General features: G+C 34.0%; 1 long non-coding RNA gene across 1 annotated transcript in view; it reads left to right on the plus strand.

Moving 5' to 3' along the window:
• Positions 1-7707, plus strand: part of LOC107744186 (uncharacterized) — a 9472-nt gene extending 1765 nt beyond the window's left edge. Inside the window, exons 2-3 of the long non-coding RNA XR_001640463.1 lie at positions 3545-3550; positions 7619-7707. This is a non-coding gene — a long non-coding RNA (uncharacterized LOC107744186). The remainder of the gene's footprint in view (positions 1-3544; positions 3551-7618) is intronic.
• Positions 7708-8073: the final 366 nt, after the last annotated feature.

Raw genomic sequence — 8073 nt, forward strand, 5'->3', positions numbered from 1 at the left:
ATATACATAGTTTTTCTTAATTGTTTGTCAAATTTACTAACAATTTCTGAGTGAAAATAGTTTCTACACCAACAGATTTCGGTCTAGGCTCATATTTATTTAATGGTTATGTATTTTATGAATGGCAATACTGATTCTATCTCAGCAAATCTTGATCAGAACTAGGCGATCCATTTCATACTGACCCTGTTACAGCCAGAGAAGATGTGACGTTAGGAAACTGAATCAACACAGATTATGTAACATGACTGGAAAAAATGTGCCATTTATAGCCTCTCCTGCAAGGATCATATATAGTCTTTTCAATAATCTTGTTATTGCAGAAGCACATTTAGCCTAAATATTCCAATTGGCAGACTGAACACAGTTTTATATATTCAGTGTACGTGCATCTGTGTTGGAGGAAGGCATGTGTGAAGGAGGGAGAGCGATTGTTTATGGCTGGATGAGTGGGGTGATGTTTTGATCAGGCCTGAAAGAGCAGGAACTGCTTGAGTATGCAGTGACCTTCTGAATGCTTCAATCTCCAAACCGCTCACTCCATTACATTATGCAGAGCAAAAGACTAAACCAAGAGCCAATCGAGGATGAGGGAAATACTCGTTTGCACTGCAGAGGGTTCAAATATTCATAAAATCTTATGAAGAGAAAGCCTTCAATAATAACCTTCTTGCAGAAAAACATAAAATACAGGTAAAAAATGCTTTACCATGTTTACCATAGTTACTATAATGAAACGGTTTCATTCTAAAAGGATACACACCTTCAAATTCTGTCATTTATCCACCCTCATTTCATTCTGTATGACTTTCTTCTGTGGAACACAAAAGAAGATATTTTGAAGAATGTTTCAGCTGTTCAATAAAAAGTCAATGGGGTCCAAATTCTTCTTTTGCATTCCATAGACAAACAGGTTTGGCATTATGATTTTATTCAGACAGAGCTATGGTTGTCATTGTAAAAAAGTGAAAACACATACAAGTATCATTTGCTAGAAGGCTTTCATGTAATGAGTTTCCTCAAAAAAGACTCCTTCTCGCTGACTGCAACAAGGCGTGTTAGTGAGCGTCTAAGCAGAGATGCACGCCGAATGAAGACAACCAAGACTGTGGTTAAGGTTCAGCAGATGATCAAGATAAGCTCTTCTCTAACTGCCATGTGCCAGTAAGCAAAGATTTGGAAATTTAACCAGCTTTAATTTTACTTAGGCCTAGTTTGTATTTTTTATTTAAATTATTGTTTACTTTTAAGTAGCTTTAACGGTTCAAAAATAGTTTGTATTCCATCTGTATCTTCGTAAAATAATTCGTTTTTGTTTCAGTTTTTTTTTGTTCAGTATTAGTTTAAGGTTTTATTTCTTGTAACTCAACACCACCAATTGTTCCATTTTCCTCAAACAATACTTAAAGGGATAGTTCACCCCAAAATGAAAGTTCTGTCAACATTTACTCACCCTCATGTCATTTCAAACCTGACTTCCTATTTTTCTGTGAAACACAAAAGAAGATATTTTGAAGAATGTTTGGAACCAAACGGTTTTGATGCCCATTGACTTCAGGAGAAACATTATTCAGAATATTGTATTTTATGTTCCACAGAAGAAAGTAGGTTTGAAATGACACCAGGGTAAATGATGACACAATATCCATTTTTTTTAGGTGAATTATCCCTTTAATAATGAAATGTGAACTGTGGCTGGTTGTTTTACATGATGATGAGACGGTTGCTTCTTTTTGACAGAATGCACAATACAATAGGCTTGGGTGATTAACTGAATCAGTCCATCCAATACTGAGTGAAAAAAAAAGATGATTTGTTCCCAATTTTTCAAACTCATTGAAATTTTTTTTCTACTATAGTGCACATTTACTTTTTATTTGTTTGTTGTTTTTATTCTATTTAACAACAACACAATGTAAAAAAATAAACTATGAAAAAAATAAACAAATACAAATACATGAAAACTTTAATCCATTTTTATTGTTTTCGATTGCATTTTAGTGCACATTTATATTTTGCTTATTTTTCATCCAATTGCAAATGTTTCAGTTTTTTATTTTACTTAAAAAAAAACTGTTGTTCTGTTTTTGTTTTACTCAATAAAAATAAAATAAACTATGAAGAAAAACAAAAAATGAATGATTTTAGCACACTTTTTTAGTTTTTGCAAAATTCCAAATGTGTTGTTTTTATTTTACTTGAAAAAACAATTGTGTTGGTTTTGTTTTACTCAATAAAAATAAAATAACAACAAACACACATTTTGCACACATTTTTTAGTTTTCGATAAATTGCAAGTGTTTTAAAAAATAAAAAAATAAAACAATAAAAACACTACGAAAGAATTATGGAAAAAGAAAAACTACAAAAAAATGAATTTTAAATTACATTTTTTATTTTACTCAACAATAATAAAACAACAACAAAAAACGAATGAAGAAAAAAAAAAATAAATAACATTTAATTCCAGTTTTCATTTGTATTTTATCAAACATTTATAGTTTTAATTTGTGCTTCTATTTTGCTTAACAAAAAAAAAAAAAACGATAAAAAAAAAATCGCAAATGCTTGCAAACGTGTTTGTTTTTATTTGAAAATATTTGCTGTACTGCTCATTTTCGTCTTTGTAATAGTTTTCAATGACAATAATAACCTTGACTGTTGGCTGCTTCAAACTTTCACACTTTTTCTTTGCGTCTATCTCTCATTCTCACTGCTGCTGCATTGAGGGAGGGTGATGCTGCGACGCAGAGATATCTGCAGCGCCATGCAGAAATCAGCAGGGAGAGACTGAAACGCGCACACACACACACACACACACACTCAAACATATCTACACATATATAAAAAAAAACATATTCTACATAAAGCACTTTCACTATATAGAACATAAAACAAGAAAAACAAGCATTCCAGCAGCACATTTGAGAACATAAACAAACACACACAAGCACATTTCACTTCACATGTCCAGTGTTTCTCTCCAAACAACTGCAAGTCAAATAATCATCCATCAGTTTCATAATGAAGCAGCTCGTTTTCACGTCACATCCACATAAACAAACCCAGCGCGGTATGAGCGACGCTGCCAGAGGATCAGCCTCACGCGACCAGCAGCATCCCAACATGGACGCCTTTGTTTTGATCACATTCCCAGTCACCATAAGTAACCATAACCCGCATCTCACCAGAACGCAAACACACACAGGATTCCAACAAGACACCAGAGACCCCAACCTTCTTACCATCCTTTACAGGACCTCTCTCTAATCGCTCCACGGGAAGGATGTTCAGCCACACCTTGGAGAAAAGAAACCCCTCTGTAACCTCTCCTGCAATCGGCCGATCGATAACACGACGACAGTCCCCCCCGTGGGCCACAGGATGAGATGGAGAAGTCGGCGGTGAATTGGAGGCACGACAGAGCATAACAAGGCTGACGCTGCATGTGTCTAATGGCGTTCCTTCTGCTTGACAACTCCAGTTGTGGGGTGGAGAGGGGGGTGGGGGGGTGCCGTGCACTGCAGTTTGACATCAAGAGAAGGTGTGTGTGTTCTCTCGAGACCAGGATTATTATGCACTATTATTTAGTATTCACACCTGTCGTGCATTTACTGAGATGACAAGGTGTGGCACGTTTTATTTCAGCTGCATCGAGGTTAGCTCTATATAGATACTGTACTTCCTCGAAAACACCGGCATAAACAGTGGTGCAAATTGCTGTTGTGGAGACAAGAGTGAGATTACACTGTTGCCATGGCAACTGAATGGAGAAACGGAAAAGGAGCAAAAGTTGACCGGGCGAGAGGAGAGGATGCGGAGGCTGTCATCTCACATCCCAAACACTCCAAACATCTGTTCTATTGATTTACAAGGATTTGATACTACTTCCGAGATGAATGTCGGGAAATTACACCAAAAAAATCTAATAGAAAGAGTTTTTTTTAGCTGACACTGTAAAAAAAAAAAAAAAAAAGATTTTTCGAAGTTGTAAACAGGGTTATTATATATAGGCCTAACTAAAACTGAAACTGAGATCATTAAATCCCATTTTCATGACTTAAAATAAACATTAATTAAATAAAAATTATTTCAGCTTGTTGCTAAGGCAACATTTCTCATTTTAACTTTGGTTAACTTTATGTAATAAAACAACAGAAAAACTTAAAATTAAATGAATAAAAACTAGGCTATGTATATAAAAAAGACAAAAAACCAAATATAAACACTTAAAATTAACTAATACTAAAATGAAAACAAAATGTAAAAATAAAAACTAATACTATCTCATTGATGTTATAATAACACTGGTTGTAACTTGTAAATAAAACAAAAGATTACTGAAGCATATTTTGCAAGAAAATACTATTTCAGTTTTTCTACTTAAAAATTGTTACTTTGTAATTATTTGTGAAATTTATTAGCAATTTCGGAGTAAAAACTGTTTCAAAGTAAAGGCACGTTTACACCAGGGACGATAACGTTAAAATGTTCAAAGGGTACGTTTACACAACACAACTGTAATAAAAATGGAAATGTTTTTCCTTTGCATTTTTGAAGAGTTTTGCATACAGACAACGTTGTTCACACGGATCCGCGAAAACGACTAAAAAAACGTTGTATTATTCATGCCAGGCCAGTAGTTGGCGACGTCACTTTGTAAAGAAACACTACGCATTCCTATAGACTGAACACGTAATACACACACGCATGATGTCATGGAGGTGATAATGGTATCTAGGGCTGCACGATTATGACAAAAATCATAATTCGAACTAAAACAATTCAAACTAAAACAATGGAAAAACCCTTAAGATAATATGTAGAAAGAAAAAAACATATGTTAAGCGTGCAGAATAACATAAGTGGACTTTGAACGTTTAATTGCCGCTTTGAACGATTACGTAATTGTGGCATCCATAATTGTAATTGCGATTAGAAATTTGATTAATTGTGCAGCCCTAAAGGTATCATTTTCAAAAATTTGCACTTTAACACCGTTTTCAAAAGTTTGCACCAAAACGCCATTGTTGTGTATATGGACGCCCAAAACCCATAAAAAGTTTTCTGTTTTTAGTTGAAAATGGTGTCGAGTAAACGCCCCCAAAAATCAATGGCAATAAGGAGATTCGCACCACAACTATAACTTCAACGACACAGAGGAACGATATTGTTGTTCGTTGGAATCACTTTCCGAGCAATTTTTTTCCAGATAAACGATAAAAACACTGTCAGCCAATCAGAATCCAACGGAATTCAAAGAGTTCGAACATTTAAAGCAGCAGACGACAAAACTACTTAAAAGAGACAGAACGTTAACGCCCATTGGCGTCAACGCTAATATAGATATTGTTATAGTTATCGTTCATGTTGTGTATGGGCCTTAAATCCTAAAGCAATGTTTTTCAGCCAAACAAAGAGAAGCACGTCTCTATTTAAAGTGACAGCGATTGCTTTTTAATGACAGACTGCACCTGAACAGCTGCGAACAAACATCGCTAAATGGAGGAAAAAGGAAAGCAAAATATCTTAATCCAGGTTATTCATTAACTGTATGGATGACATCACTTATTTGGACTCTGTGCCATACGCACGCTGATGCAGAGCATTGTTCTGTCTGAGCCTGCATGCATTTGTTAATCATTGTTGCAGTGATATCATCTGTTGTGAGGAACAGGATTTGTTAAACATGGGCCGATCTGTCTTTTTCATGATGGCACACGAAGATTTCGTTTAATTTTAAATCACAAGAATAGATCACATTTCAAATCAGTGCATCAGTATATAGCAGCAATATTTTCAAAGTTTTCCTTCCGAGACAAACTATAACCATGTGCGCTCACTTAAATCATAAACATTGTAAGAAAACACTCAAGATCTCAGTAAAATCAGGCAACCTCTCGCAAACCCCCTAGTTCTCCATCCGGTGTAATTCTCAGCACTGGCTCAGCTCTGCAGGGGTCTGAACGCTGACAGCCTGAGATTACCGCTCTGAACAGGGTCAGAGTAACACACACTATTACCCTGAACCGCCACATCCGTCTCCACACCTGTCTTAGGAGTCATGCTGCAACATGCCATTGTAGAGACTGATACAGCATTTAATGAATATTTCCCCTAATTATTTTATTACAAATCTAACTATCTTTCTATCTATGCATTATCATACTCTTTATGAAATAATAATGCTAATTTATATACTAGAAAATGTATACATTGTAATGTATTATATATTGTATATTATGTTAATATCTATTATTAATAATTAGAATCTATTGGTTATTAATTTGTAAAAAAAAAAAAAATATATATATATATATAAAAATAAATTTAAATAAATTACTAAATTAAATAAATTATAAAATAACACGTATCTATCTGTTGTTTAAATTAAGAGGTCTTTTTATTTTTATAAAAACAGTTCTATAAAATGTATAATTTTGTCATTAATGTTTGTTAATTTGTAAAAAATAAAACCTCCAACCTCTGTTGTGAATCAAGTGGTAACATTTGTATTTTACTATTGTTTCTTGTTAATAGCAATCAATGGGGAAAATAAATATGTAAATATAAAATATTATATTATATTATTTTATATTCATTATTATTTTATTATATTGTTATATTACAACTAATAACAATAACAAATATTATTGTTAATGTTAATAATAATGCTCAAGAAAAATAACATTATTTTTTAAACTAGTACAATATATTTTATATACTATAAAGTTAATATTGATTATAATAATTCAAAGACTGTATTTATTATTAATACATAATTATACACACACACACACACACATATATATATATATATATATAATAAGCATTTTAATGTTTTATAAAATGATTAATTCATGTTAATATCAATTTAAATATGATCAAAAAATATATATATATATATATCACTACAATTTAACAATTATTACAACAAAATATTATTTTTATTGTAAATAATGAATGATCAAAACAGATAATATCATATGGTGTATTCATTATATTTTATATATTATAATGTTAATATCTATTTTAATAATTAAACGATTTTCTTGTTATTAATACAACTGCAAAATATTAAAAAGTATGTTTACTGTTGTTATTTCATTATTCATGTTAATATCAAAGGTTATATTATTACTAATAACAATAATAGCAACATATTACTGCTCAACATATAATTAATGATCAAAATAAGCAATATATCACGTACATTAAAATATAATGTTACTATCTATAAATAGTAATGAATAACTGTTTATTGTTGCTTATTAATACATATTAAAAGTGTTGTTGTTATTGATGTTTCATGTAAATAAATAAATAAATAAATAAGACATATTATATGCACTGGAAATCCTTCATGTAAATCAAATGTACTATATATGATCACAAAGCTCCCAGACTCCATCTGTGTACATCATGCTGCAGTGTACAGTGCGAGACAAGCCTCACTCGCATCAGAAGAGAAACATGCAGTCTTATTTGTCACAGAATCCTGTCATTCTTATGCATGAGGCATGAGCACACAATACATGCAGATTTCTCAGCACAGCCCGTCATTGAGGCACACTGCTGCCCTCATCCAGACGAGACACTAGTGCTCGACACGCGCCAGTCCGTCCATCCCAAAACTACAGGCGCTCTTCGCCTCTCATCAAATAAAGCCACAAGCACGCTCTCAAATATCCGTCCGCCCCTTCCACAGCCCGCGCTCACCTCCGTTTGCCCTGTTCCCGAGTGTCTCAGCTGCTCTCCATGTCAGCCGTCACTAGTGTATACTACTCATGAGTCCGGACTGCTGTCACATGCGAATAAACCACCAGAACCTCCTCATTCCTCCGTGTCGCCTCTGGGCCGGCGAGCGGAGAGATAAGCTATAGCAGATATTAGCCAACCGGGAAAACAGAAGGTGCACTTAGGTACTATAATGAACTAAGGATGAGGTCATGGTTCAGGAGGGGAAAAAACGCGGCTGACGTCACCGCCAGCCAATGGGAGCGGGGGTCCGCTGACGTCAGCGCGCTGATCCGCAGATTAAAGGGACACTGAGGTTTTAAAGCGAGCTGCGCG

The sequence above is a fragment of the Sinocyclocheilus rhinocerous genome, unplaced genomic scaffold (genome assembly GCF_001515625.1).
Source record: "Sinocyclocheilus rhinocerous isolate Xijiao unplaced genomic scaffold, SAMN03320098_v1.1 scaffold2935, whole genome shotgun sequence".
NCBI classification, from domain to species: domain Eukaryota; kingdom Metazoa; phylum Chordata; class Actinopteri; order Cypriniformes; family Cyprinidae; genus Sinocyclocheilus; species Sinocyclocheilus rhinocerous.